The following is a 22510-nucleotide window of genomic DNA, read 5'->3' on the forward strand; positions in this document are numbered from 1 at the left end:
TGTGCGGGTGGGTGGTGGTGAGAGGGGGGTGGGGCGGGGTGAGTCGGGGTGGGTTGGGTTTACATGCCAAGAAAGTTCAGCGTGCCTTTAGGCGTCCAAGTATTGGATTTGAACCCGGAGACCTGCGGGGTGTCACAGTTCTAGGCCCCGTGCGTTTATGCGATTGGCTCAGAGCCGGTCTGCGCAGGGCGGGTTCAGAGGGTTTGGGGTCCTGGCCTGTGCAGCTAGTGGGTCTGCAGGGAATTAGGGAGTGCCAAGGTCTGGCATTCTCCTCCTCCTCTCCCCCTCTTTCCTCCCCTCCGGGCAATCAGCTGCAAGTGCAGAGAGATGGAGCGATAGAAAGCAAAGCAGTTTCTTAACTCCTTTCTCTTCTTCTCTGGTCTCTCTCTGGCACCGAGAGGCTGCAGGGAAGGTGTTTGTGCTTCAGAGTGGCTTCAGTAAGGGACCTATTGTTCTCCTCCCATAGGCTCTCAAATCAATACCTCATCTCTCCCTTTTTCTCTGTCTCTGTTTGCAGAAAGGCACCGCCGAGGAAAAAGGCCCCATCGACTACACAGGACTCGCTTTCATGATTCATGCCACTGAAGAAGAGAGAGACAGACAGACAGAGAGGGGACGTAAGAAAGACGAAGGGGAAGAGAAAGTGGCTGGAAGGAGGAGGAGGGGGAGATACGAGGGGGACACTGCGGGGGCCGGCGGAATAAAGACACTAGGGGAAGGAGGCGACCTCAGGGTCATCACTCTCCTTAGCACCGCACACAGCCGGGCTATCTATAGCTGCCGAGCCAGATTGATCTCATCGTCTTAAAGGAAGAAAGAGAGGTTGATCCTAGAAGGCGGTAATATCATCAAGCTAACAGCATCAGAGCAAACACCAACTATAGCTCACCCACAGCAGAATATGCAAGTGTTTTTCCATCTTATGCATTAAAAAATAGTCTGCCTCTGTCTATAGTCTAATTAAAGGATCATTCCACTGTATTACAACTTGGATTCTAATGTGAAAAGCAATCGTATTGAACAGTGATATCATCACCCAAACTGTAAACATCCATCATGGTTTACAGGCTGACTTCCTCGTTCAACTGTGACCTACTGTACTGGCCACAGTTGGCACATACATTAAGTGATTATTGCTAAGATCTCATTTGCACTGACTGTTACTTTTACCTACAAATAAAATAATAAAAGTAATATTTGATCAATAGCCTATCAAAAAACCTACAACTAGAAATGGCCAAGAACTAAATATAAATAAGGCCCAAGTTGTAAGAGTCGAAAAATCCTTTAATGTTTGTAGTGAATATCCCAAAATGGAGCCAAGGTTGATCTGGTCAAAAAATATTCCTTGAGAATTTACTAAAGACTTACAGATTAACTCACTAAGAAAGGTGGAATAATCTCCCTACTGATGCTTAAAGGGAAACGTTTTTCTCGCACATTAGTCTCCGGGCCGGCCAAAGAATGGAAGAGGTTCAGTTTTCTTGAGGCTGGGTCAGTCTTCCTTTTCTCTGGTAACCTGCTTCGTATGAGAAACATTTCATCATGAAATTTAACTTTTTCTCTTAAAATCAGTACTTAATGAAGACCTGCATAATTTGAATCCTTTCTCTTGATGTGGCACCAACCTCGTGATGTTGGGTCAGGGCCAAAGCAGTGAAATTTGAGAAGCATAAAGGTTTAATTTATTTATTTATTTATTTTTATTCTTTGCCAAGTCTTCTCTTTCTGTATCACTGCACAATTTTCACAGCTGTACCGCGGATTATGTCTTCCTCAAATGTGAAAGAAAATGTAATTCTGCTTTTCCGCGGGGGTAACGTCTTTATGGCTTTCCCTACACAGGTGTCTCTGCGTGAGCGAGCGAGATAGAGACAGAGCGGGAGAGAGAGGGAGCGAAAGATGCCTTAATGGAGTTATGCAAATGGAGGCGGCCCCTGTAATCCCCTGGCTAAGTATTCCACCAGAGATGTGGACCGTACAGCTGTGTACAACGGGGATCCACGCTGCGCATTTCCTCTCTGCTTGTACACAAAAAGCTCTGATACAGCTGTATATCTCCATCCATGTAGTGTGAATTAACTTCACCCCCTGCCGCCTCCTTCAGTATCAGTCCCCTTCTGTTTCCTGCCTGCCACTTTCATCGCCGAACGTCTTCCCCTGCCAATAAACTTACAGATTTCTGGATACAGGCGTGCGTCCAGGGTTTATATCCCTATAGTCAGCGCGAGAAAACATTGGTTGCAAGTGAACAGTCAGTATGTATCCATTTGTTTATTTATAATGCAGCTTGTGTGGGAGTTTGTTTACATGTTTATGTGTTATGGCATATGATTCTCTTCTTTGGATACATTGTAGAGCAGGGACCTTTTACGCCCGAGTGCTTGCAGGGTGAAGATTTATGTGCGAGTGCGCTTTCTTTTAATGGTGCTTTATGGTTTTCTTCTGTATGTGTGTGTTACTTTATTTTATGCTTGAGTGTCTCTGTTGATGAATGTGTCCTTGAGGCCGATTACACTCGGCGTAATGCGGATATATATATATATATATATATATATATATATATATATATATATATATATATATATATATATATATATATATATATACACACACACACATACACACACACAATTAAACTTGTGAATTAAAAGGGGATTTTATTCAGTTTGTCTGAATAAAATGGCCAGATGTAAGGAGTGTATCTGCCTCTTGCATAAACAGTGTGCTATCAGTAGGGTTGGGCATCGCTTTGATTTTAACAATTCCGGTTCTTTGAGGGGCGGAGTTGAAACGGGTCACATGCTTATTTCACAGATAAGAAGAACATTTTATTTTGATTCAATTGTGATTTACAGTTAAACCGGGCTTTTTCCAAGGTAAAATAAAGCCATAATTTAGAGCGCAGCTTAATGTGCTCCACAGCGTCTATGGAAACCAAAACTCACAAAATTGCGATGGTGTTTATAAATGACTTGAAATAATGAGCAATTAATGGGGTGGAGGATGAAGAACAAGCACTATAACTTCATATTTATAATGTTTTTAGTGACCTGCGCTGTCACTGCAAAAAAAAAAATTTAAAAATAAATCATCTGCTTCGTGATGAAAAGTGACTGCAGGGTTGATGGAGGTTTTACAACCCTGTCCGTCAAGGGAGAAAGTCTCATGGCCCCACTGATAGGGGGATCTGTAACATACAAAACCTTTGCTTAAATAGCTACCTTTTCTAAAATACTGCTGGTTCTGTGGTGTCAGCGCTTCAAATCTGATGCCTGCAGTGTGCCATAGAAGCATCAATTGAGGCGCGTCAACTGAGGCGCGGCAGTCATCGCTTTCAGTGCGTTTGGACCTTTAGGCATGTTAAAGTTGGAACCGATGATCGGATTCAAAACCAGATTTTCCAAACTATTCCAATAAAAAATTTTTTTTTTAAACTATTCCAAGTTAAAACCTAAATATCAGCATGCCCGGTCCGCTCTGCCGAGCGAGTGACCTCTGGCTCCCAGAGAAAAGAGAGATAAAGGAAAGAGAGGGGGACTGATGCAGGGAAGCCTCACTCCCACCCTCCTCGCCATCTCCCTCCCATCACCCCCCTCCGGTGACTCACACACCCAGCGTGAGTATAGGCCTCTACCCACAACCCCCTGCTGCTTGTTTAGAACAACAACAGAGGGAGACAGTGGGATCACAGAGGAGCTGGCAGGGAGGGCGGGAGGAGAGACAGTGGGAGAGAGAAAAGAGGAGGGGAGAGATGAGGTGGAGGGAAGACACTGGATATTTTATTAAGGTTGTAAAGGCACGGTTGCAGTTAGGTACTGCAAACAAATAAGACTCCATTTAAAAGTGAGTTCCCTTTAACAAAAGATGGAATCAATGGAGCTAGATATATAATATATGGCAAAAAGTATGTGGACATATGTAAAGATGGTTTTATGAATGAACGTGAACCTGAAACCATTCATCGTCACAGCAGTCAATCTTTTTCCTTTTCCAGTCAGTAGGAAAAGTGTTTAGAGTGTGTGGGTGTGCAGCATAAATATGTGTTCAGAGGGTGACATTGCACCCACAGGTGTGATTAATGCGGTGTAATGCTCCTGACCCGAGTCGACGGGTTACAGATTTACGGAAATGAAATAAAAACATCATTCCTTTTTCACTTTGAGACCGCTCTGTGCTCCTGTGGGCCACAAAGAAACAGGTGAGGGATGGCAAAAATTGTCTTTTTGTCAGGTGTCCACATACTTTTGCACACGGACTAATAATTCATGCACATGTATACATACTGAAGTGCAAATGTGTATACACACCTACACAGGTATGCCCGTCCAAATACAACTAAATGTAGGAAAATACAATCGTACACATTAGGGCTGGGTACAGAATTTAATACTTTTTAGGCACCGACCGAATTGCCTCTGAAGTATCGAGTATCGAAAAATGTCTCGTCATTCAGTACCAAATTTCAATACTTAAAGAGCAAATCTCATCAGAGTCAGTGAGCCAATAAGCATGCAGCATGCTTCTACCAAGATCCAATAATGCTTGCAATTGGCTGTCTAACGTAACACGTCGTAGAGGCAGGCACGTAGTAGGAGCTGAACAATAACAAGATGTGTGCCGTAATGTAGTAATTTTCTATCTTTTAGGAACCTGTATTGAAGCCACGGTATTGGTATAGGTACCGGTAATTGAAAAAGTTTGAACGATACCGGGCCCTAGTTCACATTAACACTTAAAAATATGAAGTATAAACACAAACACATCACATATTGTGCATGCCGACTTAAATGAACACACTATACATACACACGTATAAACACACCTGACACTCCTCCAATCCCATTAAGATGTATTTAAGGATGTCTAATGGAAATTGATCAGTGATTAAGATCATTTCAGGTTAATCCAATTAATCAATGCCTGTTGATTAGGATGGCAGGAAAAAAAAAGGCAAAAGATTCATCACAACCCCCTTCGGTCTGCAGCCACTCTGCAGTTAGCAGGGAATGGTAAATAAGTGGGTCACCTTCAGGTCTGGTTGGACTCTGGTTGAAGAAGATTTGTGAAAGAAGTCAATGAAAGAAAGACGTGTGGCAGAGGGATATAAGAAACTGCTAAATGGAAAGTAAGAGATGCTGCTTGTGTGCCCTCGGCAATGTTGTATTTCTTGTCGACAAAATTAATTGAACTCAATTGAGGGGTGGAGAGCGCTCTGGAGAGTAATTCAAAGAAAAGGATATGATGCTTAACTATGTGTCTGACAGAGAGAGAGAGAGAGAGAGAGAGAGAGAGAGAGAGAGAGAGAGCATGAAATGACTCCAATCAACTCAAAAACTAAACGATAAAATGGCACTGAGATCTTTTGCAGACTTGATGTTTTGTTAACTCATAAACACGGAACCCACGGTCGGTTGTGTCCATTGACGGTTCCAATAAAGTTTTTCCAAACGAGGCGACTATGTCCCCAACATTGATGACAAAAAGAGAGAAAGACAACATTACTTTCGGCAATTCTACTATGGATGGAAAGTTAAAAGATACGTATGGATCCGTAGTCTAAGTCAAGACTACAATTAACCACAACTCCTCCAATAATATTAAAGCTCACTACAGTTTAGAACAAATCTTTAGACAGCAGTAATATGGAAATCAGACCGTGGCCAGCCGACCAAAATCTATGATCTGCCTATTGTCCGAGAGCCAGATCGCTGATGGTTCAGGTAACTCAAACTGCGCGTCAAACGACAACTGATCTGGCAGAATTCAGCCCGATCTAAAGTCGGCAGCGATCAATTCAGGGTTAAATATTAAACTTAATCCATATAGTCTCTGCTCATCTTAAAACACACTTCTTATTTTCTCCAGAAATCCTCTGGGAAAAATCAAAAGCATGACAATCTGGCACGTGAACGGGATCTCACTACAAACTGTCACATTCTGTCGGTGTGATGACAAGCAGTTTAATGACCTAAAGGAAAAAAGCTACCGAAACGTCACAACCATTATGATTAGCTCAATCAGGAAGGGCTAAATGAAGGATGATTGACAGTCCGTTGCAAGATGGAATACACAGGATGTTTTGGAAAAAGGACAAAAGTGCAGTTCCTGACCTACAGGCTTCAGAGGGATCGACTTTCACTTGTCTTTCGCATGAAGTTTGGACTCAAACAAATACCTCTTTGCCTCAGTTTTCTCTCTGTTTGCCTTCTTCTATTTGTTGGCATGCATTCTCACTTCATCTCAAGCAATGTTTGCTTTCAGTCTGGAACTGTGGTGAGGAGTAGATTTGGGGGCAGACAATATTAGATGTCCCTTCAATTTTTTAAGGTGGACAAACACTTTTGATCCCTTTTCCTGGTTGACCGGAACCTCTTTTTTTTTGTTGTTTCAATATGCCTGCAGCTAGAATGTGTTGCAATGTTGCAATTGTAAGGCTTTACCGAAAGTATTTTTTAAATTTTTTTATTTTTTACATTCAACGCTTTTATTGAGGTTCAGAATTTGGTGTGTGAGAGGCTGGAGTAAGACGTTGTTTGGGCATTTGGTAGGTCAGTAAGAGAATAGCAGCCGATGGGGGGTTTCTGACGGAGTTCGAGGACTGGACTCTTCAGTGGCCAAAGCACAAATGTGGGCCCGTGCTAGAACAAAAAGGACACACAGAATTTACAGGGCAATTTATAAGAACTGTTGGAGAGAGACGGGAGCTGCCGGTGATCACTTTCGCTCTCAATCTACCAACACTCGGATGCACACGGACACACATTCATAAATTTTCTCAATCTGCACCTGAAGCAGTTCACACACACTTTGACTTGGAGGATGACACACCTGGTGTGGGCAGTTAGTCATTCATAGCAGCATGGTGAGGCAGACAAAACACACTCACTATAATTCAGCCTGCGTCTGCCTGGAGAAGAAGATAGAAGCATAAAGGTTTATAGATCTTAGTAATAGTATACTGTAGCATGCTGAATGTTTATAGAGAACTTTCTTAAACATGTATTATTTCAACTGGCAGACAAAGAAAAAAGATCAATACCTACTGCTGCATATATTCAACATGACATGTTGAAAATAAGACATGAAGTAGGCTGAAAGAAAATTACAGATTGAATGACTGAAATAAGAGAATAAAAAAAACGTTTTCTGAGGTCTCTCTTTGAAGGGCTGTTTTGTTAAATACCATACTTCAGAGGGTGTGAAACTGTCTTTAATAAATGATTATGGATTTTTAATTTGGTTATATTTCCCCACAGAGACACGCAGAATGAAAGAGAAGTATGTGGTGGGGACAGAGAGAAGGGATGGCAAAGGGCAGTCGTGGGGAGAATGGAAAGCAGAGATGAAGTACAGGAAACGAGGGAGGAAATGAGAGCTCAGAGGGTGGATGAAGGAAAGCTCGGTTAAAAATCGCCATTCAGTGGCTGATTAACTGATCCACGTGACCTTTCTGGGTCATAAAATGCAGATACGTCTCTACTTTTACGTGCACATTTAGTCACACGGGTCAATCTGGCTTTAACATTGCAAAAACTTATTCTGTATAAAATGGTAGCTACACATTTGAGAGTATAATATGTGGAAGTTAACACTGTGAGCAACAATGCAAGCCAAATATTTAGACATGATTCATAGAAAACACCAAAAGTACTTTGTTAGTGTGTGCAGGTGACAAGTGTGTATCCTTACACACCATATACACACCACACAAGTAGGTATTTTTCCTGTTTTTCTCCCACTTAACCCTGCCTCTCCTCATACGTTTAAAGGGCTTTGCTCTGCTAAAGTGTAGTTAAAAAAGGGCAAACTGTGCCCATTCTATCTCACTGTTTGAGTGTGGAGAAGAAACCAAAGAAAGCCAAAAAAAACAAAAAACGGGTGAATGACAGCGAGGCCCCTGTGCGATAAAGCACCCGATTGAATTATTTACCTCCTCCATAAACATTCTCCCCCTGCCACCAGAGAGAAAAGGGCCTTCCATCCCTGAGTTATGACAGTAACCTGGTTTCGGCAGCGGGCTTCTTCAGGAATAATAGGCCTTTAAGGGCTAAGTTATAGCACAAGGAAGATTCTCCATGACAAGTCACTCGCTTTACCACCACTGTGCCATGACTGCGCTGTGTAACCCGGCATCGGAAAACGCCGGCGGCCGGGGGGGGGGTTCGGCAGAGTAATGAAGGGCCGTCGTGCTTACTTCATAAACTTGTCACAGCTCCTTTTCATTTTATTTCCCGAACAAACCCGATCATTCCTCCCCCCCATGATGGCGCAAGCACGCAGCTGCGGCGTTGGTCAGTTAATAAATATATCAGTTCCCAAAAAAAAAAAAAAAGTGCTGCTGCGTTAAAAAAAACAGATAAAATATGGATGAGGCTGCTTCAGTGCTCCAGGTGTGTCAAGTGTGATTTAATATGAGGAAGGGATGCGCGGCGAGGAAAGAGGAGATTGCTGAGGAGAGCACAGACAGACAGACAGGGCGACCTTTGACCTCTCCATAGCAGCCAGTCAGGTAATTCTGCTGAGCTGAACCTCACAAAACAGCCACTGGGGAGACGCCCGCCTAAATTCATCAGCTTTACTGATTAGGAAGAAGCGTACGTCAATCTGTGGCCAATCTGTCAGTGTTTGTTTTTGGGATATAAAAGGTGTGAAAGTGCCTGTATAGGTTTGAACGTGTGTACTTGTCAGCGTTGCGTGTGTGTATGAGTCATAGGCCTGTGTGTGTTTTGGTGACTGAGTGTGCGTGCATGTTTAAAGGTGCTACCTTGATGGATTTTATATAACTGCTGCAAACAAACATGATTAGCAGCCCGACTCTGAGCTTACGCTTAAAGCTCGGATTTGGAGGGAAAACTACTCGATAGAAATCATTTTTTAATATATTCTCAGTAAAGAGAAATCCAATGATCGTTTTAATACATTAAACAAAGGGATTTATGGGAAATGTGGTGTCAAGGAAAGAAACAACTCACAACTTTGGGAGCATTTCCATAGCTCTGGCCAGTTTGTAAGACTATTATTGTACTTACTAACTTAATTACTGAGAAAACAGAACGCAGATGGGGTAAAAACAGACAGGTTTCCAAGTAAGAAACTTATTTTGAAGAGAAAACCGAAGCTGAGCAGTAAAATTATTACCCAAACTGTCCTTTGTAGACATCAAACCATTAGACTGACTGAGGTTCAATTTTGACCTTGTCTACTTTCCGTAGTTTCCCTGTTCAATAAGGAATGCAAGGTGAAACTAGAAATGAAATCAAACAATAAAAATCCTTTAAGCTCTTGAAATAATAGCAACGGTGTGAAAAAGGAACTTTGCATCGTGTCGGCCTTGGTCTCATTATTCATGTATCACAATGAATTTGACAATGATGTATTGATGTTTCTACACATACCATGTTTTAAGTGTGTGCATGAAGTTAGGTGTATTTTGTGTGTGTGTAAGTGTGAGTTTGTCCTCCACTGGTCACAGAGCCACGGGCTAGGAAATGGGCTTTCCTGTCGTTCAGAGGGGCTAAGCTGACAGAGCATGAAGGCAACCATAAAGCCCCAACTGCCTCCTGATACTGGCCGGCTCGCTAGCTAATCATTACACATCTTCCTCTCATGTGTTCAGCACTTTTTACTCCTCTTTTCTCACTCCATCCAGCCCAACTCCTCCTCATCTGACCCCGCTCTCTCACCTCCGCTTGCGTATCGCTTCTCCTTTTTTCGTGTGTGAAAGTGACATTTTCTGTGTGTGTGTGTGTGTGGCTGTGAGAAAATAAAGAGTGTGTGCATGTTGGTGTGCACTCTGCAGAAGGATTCCAGCTCCGAGAACTACCTTGCATGACCTCTAAATCTGCTGAGCGCTCACAAAAAAGAACTCTGCTTTCCCCCCCTTCGCCATTTCCCTCCGTCAGAATCTCACGCAGCGGCGAGGAGGAGTTTTACTTTCGACTGTGCAACACGGCAGCTCTGAGAAGGGGAAGCACCGCCTGCCGCCAGCCTCGATATGAAGAGCAGTCAACAGTTTCTCCCCAAAGTGTCTCTCACAGGCAGCCAGAAATGTGCCGCTCTTTCAACTGGAACACTCAATTCTACCAACAAAAAAAAAATAAAAAAGAGAGGAAGGCTTTTAAATCCCGGAGGTGACACACTTGTTAATGTGCATTTCCTCTTAATAAACCGTGACACAGAGTGGGAAAAAAAATATTTCACATATAATCCTAATTCATTACAACCAACACGACCAGTAGACAGGGCTCACTGGGCAGCAACTGAGGCATGAGTGACCCCCGCTGACCACTGCTGAGCCACTGGGACAAAGCCACAGGTAGTCGTGCATAATTCCACTTCCCGCCCTCGGTAATAGCTTCTGGTGACCTCTGGCTGCACGCCCCGACCCATCATGCCCCATCATGCCCCATCGAGCTCGCCCCAGTCCTCACAGCATGGCAGCACCGAGGCTGAGTGAGTGAACGGCTGGGGAGATTGTTATAAAACATACTCCCATTACGTCACTTCTTTACCTCCTCAAACCATCCAAGAAATGTCTTCATTATGTCTGTTATGTTTTCTGATTAGGGTTGGGTACCGAAACCTGGTGCCAATATAGCACTGGTTCCTAAGCGACTGGTATCTACCGGACCGAATGACAACCCAGATTTCACTGCCTCATATCGGTGCCACCTGGTGCTCTTAAATGGACGTTACAGGCAACAGAATCATCACAGCACATGACGCTAGATAACACTACACTTGGCAGCAGGTAATGTTAGCCTACTGTTAGCTAGAAGCTGGCTTAAACTATTTCACTGGAAAGGATTCCAACATGCAACAGTCTGCAGCTAAAGACACAGAGCAGACTAGCTGCACTTTGAGACACCGTGCCCACTGCCGGAGTCGTCGGAGAAACAACACCGACGGGACTTCATGCGTTCAATTGTACCTCGTAAGCGCATGGTGCATTCAATGTTGTTGAATCCCTTCTGCCATCTAGTGGCTCTTTTTGTCGTTTAACAGAAATTGACTGCTGACATAAGTTATTGTTATAAGTTATTTGTTATTACATTTTAAATATATCATTTAAAATTGACCATGTGGGGCGCTTGGTTAGCTCACCTGGTAGAGCGGGCGCCCATATATAGAGGTTTACTCCTTGATGCAGCGGCCGCGGGTTCGACTCTGACCTGCGGCCCTTTGCTGCAGGTCATTTCCCTTCTCTCTCCCCTTTCAAGTCTAAAACTGTCCTATACAAATAAAGGCCTGAAGAAAACAAATAAAATTAAAATAAAAAATTGACTATATGGCCTTAGCAATAAAAAAAACAATACCCAACCCTAATTCTGAGTACTTTATATCAGATCTGCATAGTTGTGCACACCAAGAGATGAAACTGAAGGACTTTCATGGTCTTCTATGACATCAAGGAAACCTAATATTTTAGTCAAGGTCATCTATTCTCCCTCAAACCTTACGTTATAAGATTTTCCTTGGCTGCTTGAACTCTTACAGTCGGTACCGATAAAGCTCATTTCACTTTAAAAAAAAAAGCATTTCTTGTTATATTTACACACTAATTAATACTATTACTGTAACAATAAGTGACTTTTGGTACCACAGTAATATTTATCAGCATAATATTTCATATATTCAGTGTTTAAAGGAGCGGCATGCCTGTTTGTCCATTATCTAAAAAAATATGTTGTTACACACACAGACACACACACACACACACAGACAACACACACACACACACACACAGCTGGTTGTGATGACACGTTAAGGATGTGTTAATTCACCCCTCTAAGTTTCCTTATCATGTCTGCTCCTTGGCCATTCATTAATAGTCCTGTTTTAATTAGCCATTAGTGAACACACTCCCCATGTCAGAGATATGAGATGGGAGTGTGACGCATAGAGAGAGGAGAGTGGGCATACTGCAAGGAAGGTATTAAGAGTATAGATGTGTAGTGTGTGTGTGTGTGTGTGTGTGTGTGTGTGTGGACAGCTCCATTCTCCCACTGTGGCGGGAGAACAATTGGCAGGGACACGCTGTTCAGTGGGGCCTCCTCCTCATTATTGGCCCACTGCTCACTTGTGAGCCGTATCATTGTACTGCAAGACAATGGCTGCCAGGGGCCCCACCCGACATGATACCCCCCTACACACACACACACACACACACACACACACACACACACACACACACACACACACACACACACACACACACACACACACACACACACACACACACACACCAGTCCAGCTAGAAGCTCAACTCCCCTTTCCTCTCCCTTCTTCATGTACCCACACGGCAATCACCCCTCCTCTACGTCTCAACCCCGCAGTATGGCTGCACGTGATTGGCTGCAGCACGGACACCCGACGCTGGTCAGAGTCCACGGCGAGAGAACAGGGGATTAAGCCTAATTAGCATGAACAATAAAAACAAACAAACACTGATGGGGGAGAGGGGTCACCGAGGCAATCCAACTGTCTCTCTTAATTAGCATTGTTTACCAAGTGACAGTTGGTTCATGAAATCCGGCATATAGCGGCACACATCTATTAGACGCATGGCCCGCACAGTCACATGGGCACGCCGTGCCGAGATACACATAAAATATATACATTCTAGTAGGTTTTGGGTGTGTGGGTGGGGGTTATGTGTGAGCGCACACGGGCTAAGATTATATTTTACTTCCTGTCAAAGATTATTGATATTAACTATTGATTTAAAGTTCCTTCTGTACTGTACCGTAAAATGTGTCTTGCTGCTATAAAGTGAAAATCATCTGTGTGTAATATACTGCAAAAAAATGACATGCTTTGGTTTACTCTGTTAATGGTTTGGGCTAAAACCCGTATTACCAATTAAGGGAAATGTTCATTTTGGAGCATAATTTGTTGCATAAATGCGAATAATACATACTTATACACAAATAATTCAAAATACATTATATCCATAACCATGCATTAAGCTGCAAAAGTGCAACTATGGAGAAACAAAGTATTCACAGGCTCTCAAAAGTACATTCCAGCATTTCAGCCCTGACAGGCTCATGCTTCAACAAACCGCTCTGGTAATTAGCAGATTTATGCTAAAAAATTCATAAAACTTTAGCTGCAAAACATTAAAATGTCAATGCATTGACTTTTCACCTATAGCAAATGGTAACTGAAGATCTGAGAAACTGCAACTTTAGCATTCTGCGTCCAAAATAGGGCTGCAACTAACATTTATTTTCATTGTTGATTAATCTGTATTTTCTCAAGATCACGCCTTCAAATTTCTTGTTTTGAACGGTTGCAAAATATTCAATTGAAATGCAAAACATTGCCAGTTATGAAACATGAAAATATAGAATATTAATTGCCATAGAAATATATACGCTACACTTGGAAGCATGGGAATAATAGGAAATATAACACTGAAGGAGGGTGGTAGAGTCTGCACAGAGCTCTATGGATGAACTGTCACTGCTGTCAGCCAGACCTTATCGCCAGTTCCCAAACTCAAAGAAAATTCCACCAGATGTCCTTCTTTTCGGCGGGATGTTGGATACCTTCCTCTTTATTTGTGTTAGAATTTATATACTCGGTGGATTTGTGAGGACTATGGTTAACTGCTCCTCAGATCTCTGCAGGGTAAATCCAGACAGCTAGCTAGACTATCTGTCCAATCTGTTTTCTGTTGCACGACTAAAACTACTTTTGAACGTACACATGTTCCACCAAAACAAGTTCCTTCCTGAGACTATTTAGCAGAGGCACCGTGGCTCCGTCCGGCACTTAGAGCCGCCCAAGACGATTGTGATTGGTTTAAAGAAACCAGAGCACGTTTTTCTCCCATCGTGGAACGTTGTGTGGACTAACCAGACCCCCCTCCGCAGCGCTGCAGAGGAAGGTCTGGCAATGCGAGACTACAAACTCACTAATAAATCTTCAAAGTGGGGGCTGTTAACGGTTTCAACTGCTACGTTATGGCTTCAATGTGCAAGTGTCCAAATACTTTTAGGCCATCAACTCTTCTTTTTTCAATCTGACCAGTTTCAAAAGTCAAAACTTTCAAACTAATAACAGATCTGTGAGTTATAAGATTTCCATACACAGTCATTTAGGTTATGCACTGCTTCCACACATACACTACACTCATGCATAAAGTTCCTCCAGCACACTGATGAGCTGAATAAAAAAAATATATATATATATATATATATATATATAAACATCGATCGCCACCCCACATGTATAAATATTAGTGATGAGATGATTGATGATGGGATTTCTAAATCTCTTTGGCATCGGAGAAAAATTACATTTGCTTCCGAGTGTCTGCCCGTCTGCGATGCTGAAGGCCCACCCCTGGGGAACTCATAGCTGCAGTGGGGGTCAGTGAAAACTGGGCCAAATCAAAGTGATTAAGGGCCTGCAAATCAATAACGCCTTTATATTAGATTTACTCACCAGCCTCGGATTGCACAGAGTCAGCAGAAAGACGGGAGGAGGCAGAGGCTGAAATGAACCCAGACCCAACTAAGCGTCGGCAGATTGGGTGCCGGCATAAATCTTTAGTCTTTGAGGCGTAATAAAATAATATAATCATCTTTTGAATGGAAGGGTGAGGGTAGGTTGAGGATTGTCTTTCGTTTCTGCTGATCTCCTAACTCGAGTGGTTTTGATGATGAGAGAGGAAAACCATTACCCAGAAACCATCTGGGGTGGGATCTTTAATGGTTAACTTTGGCGGGATGTAGTTGTACTGTACAAACGTCTGTGGAGGCTGTGTGAACGTTGAATTATGCCGGAGATAGAGGTAATCACCAGGTGCTGTCAGAGTTGGAGAGAAAACACACTGTAGCCTGTAAGATGGTGATTTAATTTCCAGAGGGGGAACAATAGGATGTCTTAATACCCCTGGAAAAAAATACAGATTTTTATACATGGCTTATTTTAGCAATATCAGTTCAAGTACTGGTGATACATTTCCTTTCTGGGCCCATTTTTATTTATTTTAAAGATTTTTTGGGGACATTATTAGGCCAGCTGAAGACATGAAAGGGGAGAGAGAGGGGGACTCACATGCAGTAAAGGGCCGCAGGGCGGAGTTGAACCTGCAGCCTATGTTATATTGCCTGCTCTACCAGGTTAGCTACCCAGGAGCCCTATTTTCTTGTTAGATAGTGTACAGTATGCTTGCCTCCTAAACACCTGGTCAAATATAGACAACTTGACATCATCCTAGGCTTAATACGTCACACTTAATATGTCAATTAAATCAATGAACACACGCTGAAACAATGCATGCACAAGAGCTAGATGATCAAAGGTGCTTTTGCACCTTACCAGCTTGATGTGGTTCATTTAAGGAAGGTGTTATATGTGCTATGGACTAAACTACTGACTGACCAAAAACTTCTGGAACATTCCAAACTAATTGGGAAACAAAAGCAGATCAACCACAGGATTTTCTGACGGTAGTTCAACGACATTAAACCACGCTTAAATCCATCTGCTCATCACAACTGTCAAGAAAGCTATCGTCTACGATATCTGTAAAAGCAATGTATATAATGATGCAAGATCATTTGGTTACCATGACAACATATGTACGCATGAGCACGTGAGTATGGGGACTTTGCCTGCAGCAGGTTGTGCCCGTGTCCATGTATTTTAGCAGTTTTCTTTAAGAGTGAAACGATTAATCGTTTTCAAATCAAAATGGCGATTTGAAAGAATGCGATTAGCTAATCGTGAAGACCGCAATTAATCGAATGTGAAATATTTAGTTGAATGTTTGGTGTAACATTTGGTTTAACATTTTTTATTCCTCTTCCCTATTATATTTACTGTTTTTTCATAAGATAAATGCGGGAATAATGTTACATATCACAGATTGTTTACAGAAATATCCTATTTTCAGTGGATCTTTCATTTCTTTTTGTACTACTTTGAGATATATACTTCATGATATCTCTGTAGTTGTGATCATGACAATAAAATCCAGAGTCCACTTTATCCGAGACCGAGACGAGGCCAAGTAAAAATGCGGTCGATTCCGAGACCGAGACCTCTAAAAAGTGAAGAACGATCTCGAGTACTACAACACTGATATATAGTATTTACAAAATGCTTCAGGTGCAGGTCGAATAACCTGAACTACAGGTGTACAAGTAGCCTAAAAATAAAAAAAATAAAAAATATTTAGATCAATTTCAGATCAAATTGTTTTTTTTAATCTAAATCACACAAACCAAATTTAGCACGGATTATACACCCAGACATCTTTTCACCTGCTCACGGATATGAAGATATGTGCAAAACAGCTACGAAAAGCTATGACCAAGTCCTGCAGAGAGAAGACCACAAGCCTTTGCAAGACAATTCCGTGATCATTCAGGAAGAGAAATTCACTGTGGGAAAGGTAAAGAGAAGACTCAACGAACTGATAGGACGCGCAGCTGAAAGCAACAAGTCTACGCTGCCAAACATTATCCTGTGAAACGCAAGAAGTTAAGAACTAAAGCAGAGAAGGCAAGTTGAGGGAACTCACTTTCTCGCATTGCACACACTGTCAGTCAGAAAACGACAGGAGGACCCAGGAAGGTGACAAAAACCCTGACCAGATAGCTTACAGGCACCACACTTACAGCCCGTGGTTAAGCTAAACGAGAAGAATCATGTACACAGAGAATGACACACACACACACACACACACACACACACACAGTAAATAAATAGCTTTCTGGTGACAATAAGTTGAACGCCTGAGCATGTGCATACACACTTCCACACGCAATGTGCCATTTTCCCTTATCTCCATGGAGACAACATGCCCCCCCCTCTCCCAACTAGTGTCTGTCTCACAGTAAATCTAAATTGGCGAGTGCAGTTAACCCCCTCACCTCCTCCATAGTCAGCTCCTAAGTCTCTGGATCTGTGCATCAGACGATGAGAGAGAAACACAATCAATCTGAGAAAAAAAGAAGAGCAGAGGGAAGGGAGGGGTGGGGGGGTAAAAGAAAAGCCAGTGGAACATGTTAGCACACAACAGTGCCAGGGTCACACAGAAGCCACATTCATTTTTTATTTTTTTTTGCACTGAAGATAAAGACTAAAGGAGCTTTCATTCTATGTGTGTGTGTACTGTTTAACAGTTTCCTTTTAGGAAAAGTGAGGTTATTTTGCACGAATCTTTGATGTAATCTTGTGTGAGAGGAGGGGGTGTGTGTGTGTGTGTGTGTGTGTGTGTGTGTGTGCGTTTGTACGTATGTTGGAGAGGAAGCTCCGAAGGAACCTCCAATCTGTTTACAGCTCTGATTGGAATTACACAATCAATTACCACCCCCTGCTGAGGCCCAAATGAGCCAGCCCAAAAGACAGGGGAATTGGTTAAATGTTATTGTTGGGAGGCCATTATCCAACAATCGGGGTGGTTAATGCAAGAAAATGACATTCATTAAAAGGCTCGACGGGAGGCTCCCAGGGGCCAGGCTGCAGCTGACCCTCATTCACCACCGGGCTTTGTGGGCCCTCGTCAACTGTGGGGAGGGGAGATCATGTCAAAGGCACAAAATGCTCCTCTTTTGTCACACAGTGGCCTTCAGTCTCTCTTTGCAAGTGTGTGTGTGTGTGTGTGTGTGTGTGTGTGTGTGTGTGTGTGTGGGGATGCAGAGAGCCAGAGAAAATACCTGTGACTGTGGACGTCAATGTTTTTTTGTGCTCAAGAGAATGTGTGTGAGGTGTCAGAGGGAGAAAAAAGGGATAATTACATCATTCTGTGAATTAGAGGAGTAGAGGGGGAGAGTGATTGAGCGCACCCCCCCTTGCCAATGGATGCACATGTAATCCTGCAGTAATGAGGCAGCACCAGAATCATACTCCACACACACTTAGTCCGATAATGTATATCATCAACGCTACAGCTTGTGAAGAAAAAAAAAATCGGGTGTACTTCCAAGCCAGCAACGGTGATATCATCTATCAACGCAGACAGAGCTATCAAAAGCCAGAAGTCAAAAGTAAGTGCCGAAATTAGCCCACACACAGAAAGAGAGAGACAGAGAGAACCGGTCGTGCCATTATTTTTGATACAGGATCCCTGCAATAGATTATTTTCACAAACTTCCACCAAAGAAAAAAGGCTTTCTTTGTCTTGTTCTATTCAGAGAGTTGCAGATAGGACGATGGGTCAGCGAGGAGAAGACAGCTGTGACCTTGTTAGTTCTGTTCATAAGAGACATTTCATTTGAGATGAGACCCAAGGAAGAAATATGTTCCTTTAAGGCAATGAGTCACAATGTAGATGCTTGTACAGTCTTTACAACATAGAGAGAACTATGACCAGATAGTCAAGAAGCCAAAAGGAGCTTAACTCAGGACCGTTTGGCTTTCAACTGCATCTGAATTTGAATGCTTGAATAGATGCTAGAAAGGAACTACAGGGATGATGAGTACTGCAGACTCCACCCTGATGGGTCCTGCACCATTAGAAAAAAAATTTGTGTCATGACTTTTGCAATTAGATTCCAGTTCTACACATTCCAGACAGGTGAAGAGAAAGTTTAGGGAACTGGTAGCGGAATGGAGGATGCTGTCGCCACGACGCGTTAGAGAGGTTGCCTGAAAGGCTCTTGCATGTTGAGCACCATATATTTAATAAAAGATTAATTGAGAAAAGATTGTTTAAACGTTTTGCATGCGACGCATTGCTTTCATCTGCCACTCCCTGCAAATGATGGCATCAAGTTTTTTTTTTCCTGTCTCCATTTGCATTAGGAACTGCGTGCAAATGCATGCATTTCATCTTCGACGGCCACACCTCGACCTTCTTTTAGGTCTTCTGCATGCTACGTTTGATTTCACGACTCCTATTGTCTATAAGGGCGTGAGACTGACTTCCGATTAGCGCTGATAGCTGTTACAGATAACCAAGACAAGGGGGAAGCCACAGGAGTGCGGATCCCAGCAGCGTGCCGTAGAGGACTGAATCAATTTGGCGCACTCGCCAGGTCCCCGGCTTATTGAGCACACAGATTGACCCCTCCTAACGGCGGCTGTTACCTCAAAGCCAAACAGTGACCTTTGACACTTGCCCATCTGTTGGCTCCTAGGAACAGGAAAAAAAAGCCCATTGCGAATAGCCCATGTTGATTTTGGTAAGAAAGCTGTATTTGCGCAGATAAAGGGATCAAATAGAAATCAAATACAGTAATTACAAAGCAATAGTTTAATGAAATGTTCTGGTTTGCTATAGTTGCATGCTGTCTAGTGTGAGCCAGGTTCATCAGAGAGAGGTGAAATAATTATCACAGGCACCTGTTATGGCAAAGAACAGGTGGAGCTATAGCGTTTGTAATCTCACATCTCAACGGATATTATCCGGATGTGTGAGTAATGTGTGTGTGTGTGTGCGTGCGAGTGTGTATGAGCACACAAATTCCATCTTTGTGCCAAGATACTGTGTTTGTATGTGTGTGTGTGTGTGTGTGTGTGTGTGTGTGTGTGTGTTAGGTGTTGAGTTAAGCCTCTGATTGAGAAACAAGCCACAGTAGCAACATGCCTCGCTGTTTCCCCCAGCATCTGTCTTGAGCAGCATGGGGGCCTCCGTGCATACGGGAGGGAGGAGAGAGGAGGAGGGAGGAGAGAGGAGGAAGGAGGAAACCATGGATAGGCGGCATCCCTTCATCTCTGATTCACCCCCCGCCTCTCTCTTCTCATTATTTAGGAGGCAACATTGGAGTTTAAAAAGACCCTCTCTCCTCTTTCTCTCTCTCTCCCTCTTTCTCTTGTCTCAGTTTGAGTTATTTTATTTTTTTGTCTTCCATCATCTGCGTGTCAGCGCCGGGTCATATCACAACACGACGTGCTCTGCTGTGAGTTTAGCACCAGACACGCCAGCTCCCCGCCACTTCCTTTACACAGACACCGTTTCTTTGAGACACACTGTGCTGCACTGTCAAAATACTGGAGGTAGATAAGGCACATAGTCGAACGGAGGAGCTGTCCTAAATGTTTGGGAGAATCTCACTACTACCCACCTCTTTTCCGTTTCTTGTGAAGGGTGGAAACGTATAAGGAAATAGAGAGTGGAAACAAGAGAATAGAGTCTCAGTCTAACCATTTAGATTGTTTTTTAAATGAGAAGTTAAGAGTACTGCAGTCTGCTGGTCTTAATATAGGTCAAATAAGGGCAAAGAGTGTTGGAGGGTCAGTTAACTATAGTGTCAGGACAGAAAAATGTTAACACAAACACCTTTGCGAGGCTAATAGGCATAACAAGGTGCTGCATCCTATTCATTTCATTCCCATTGCTGCTGAGATCTCTCTTTAGCTGTAATGATTAGTAATAAAGGTGCAAAATGAAGTCAGCTGGCTGTGAGATGATCAGCTCCATATGCTGGCTCTGTTGGGGTGCCATTTGATCCACTTTTACCCACTCCAGGAAGATGACGAATTGATGCCCATTTGACTTGTTTTAAATTAACTCCTGCCTCGGTTTTAGCCATATACCTTAGTCCAGACAGCCGTGCCAAATTAACTAATACATACGTTTCCCAATGAAAAACCTATTGGAATATAATCTCAACAATCCAGTACACTGTAGGCACTGTAAGTCTACCCCTACAGTATCAGGTCCAAATTTCCCCTGCTCTGGCCTATTTTAATGCTCAACTTTTGTCTCTTTAGTCCACCATGTTGCTTCAGTTAGCTAATCTTCCTGTGCAGTTTCAAGTCCAAGCTGCTTTGGTGATAAGGACAGATGACGCCAGAGCCTCATATAAGATACGAAAAAAAAATAAAACCTAATTTTTAAAGAATGCAATCGGGATTCTAAAGAGCCTCCTGAGTGGTTACTAACGAAGGTTGAACAACTCCGAGAGTCCTTAAAGAGGTAGACGGGTCTATGGATATCTGCGGACTGGAACTGTGTGTGAGAGGCTGGAGTAGGATGAGTAACGTGGCATATCGGAGCCATTCATCCAAAGACTGAGCTGTAGTCTTCAAGACAACGTGTTGTATTTTATGTACATACAGAGAGGATACACGTTGGATCTTGGTTACAATTGAGTGTTGGGCAATTCCTTAGCTAAGATTTAAAAGTTTTTCATCTGTGAGTGTTGGTTCTGTTTTGGTTTGTGTAACGGGCCGATATGGCCAAGGTTGTCATTGAAAAAAATATATAGATCTAAAAAAACAGTCTGTTTAAAATCAGGTAAAACACATTTACAAGGTTTGTAATTATCTACTTGAAATTGCTGAAATTAACTAAGCAATTTGGTACAATTTATAGGGAAAATATAAAATATAAAAATAAATAAATGTTTATTTTCAGACAAATTTCCTGGAAAGAATAGCTGAAATCTTAATGATTGGAAAAACTGACTTTAAAATGCACAACATATTCATTTATTATTGGAAACATTTTTTGCCTGTAGACCCATTCTACATTATTGCAGGTTCAGTTAACCAACTCTCTCCAATTTCCCAATAATCACCAGATTTTAATTGTCCTTTACATATGTTTTAGAAAATGATGGGACCTGTTACTGACACCACACCAATTTTCAAGATCAGTATTGTAATGAGTGTCTGATGAGATGCATGAAGATTAACACAAAGTGTAATCTATTTAAGGTTGTGGACACCTCAAATAGATTTCCACTGTACTTCTGGCAGATCAAGAGCTTATGAGTGGTCAGTTATGTACTCAGTCAAAAACAATATGGACCTTTTAATACATAAAGTGTTCCTCCATCTTTATTGGCTCAGTTTCCTCTTTCACCCCTGGCACTGATTCTGCAGGTAAGTTTAGCCAAGATGTGTTTGCCATATTTTGAATATCTGATCCAAATAGTTTTTTTCCGCTGTCAGGAGCCAGACAACTGCATTCAAATATTTACTTTATTGCCCTCTGAGGTGAGGCTGAAATAGTGAGTCGATTACATTAGAATTATCGCTTTAAACTCAACGTTGGGTTCAGTTTTTGTATCAAGTGGTATGCAAATGTCACTTGTCAGGACACCGCACTTTACAACACTGGGAAAGGAAGGCATTAAAACGTTGTTTCTGATTCAAATGAATGCATTTCTGCTGGGTAAGGCTACCTGCAGATACATTTGCCCTACAGAAGGATTGAGAGGCTTATCAAACCGACTTCTCTGTCACCAACACACTCTGAGGAAAGCCAAGTCCAGAAGAAAGCCAAGTACACAGACAATTGTTTGCTTGTATCAAGCGAAGGAGGCATATCATTAACACTAGAGAGGTTACCGAAGGGGCCAATCAACACCTGTTTCCGCTCTTATCGCGCCATTTTTGTGCGAGTACCAAATTGTGACATTTAGAGACATGACAAGATATGAGTCTAAACAAAGCCTTTAGAGCTCTCTGCAGCCAACTCCTGCTGTTTCCTGAAAAGCAACTATTTGGGCTGTAGCGTAGCACGTTATTACAGCAAAGCCGGGCCTATACAAAGCAACAATATGACTGTATACGACAATACGACTGTGCTGCTTCC

The 22510-nt window shown here is 42.5% G+C and overlaps 1 protein-coding gene across 11 annotated transcripts in view; it reads right to left on the bottom strand.

Annotated features, from left to right (window-relative positions):
• The window catches only part of pou3f3b (POU class 3 homeobox 3b), a 184433-nt gene that overhangs the window by 78260 nt on the left and 83663 nt on the right, over positions 1-22510 (bottom strand). For 7 of the 11 annotated variants that reach the window (XR_005638397.1, XR_005638395.1, XR_005638399.1 and 4 more), the window contains one exon: positions 16896-16963. The exons of the other annotated variants lie outside the window; for them this stretch is intronic. The gene's annotated coding sequence lies outside the window, so the exon portion shown is untranslated. The remainder of the gene's footprint in view (positions 1-16895; positions 16964-22510) is intronic. 11 annotated transcript variants of the gene reach the window in all.

The sequence above is a fragment of the Perca fluviatilis genome, chromosome 24 (genome assembly GCF_010015445.1).
Source record: "Perca fluviatilis chromosome 24, GENO_Pfluv_1.0, whole genome shotgun sequence".
NCBI lineage: Eukaryota > Metazoa > Chordata > Actinopteri > Perciformes > Percidae > Perca > Perca fluviatilis.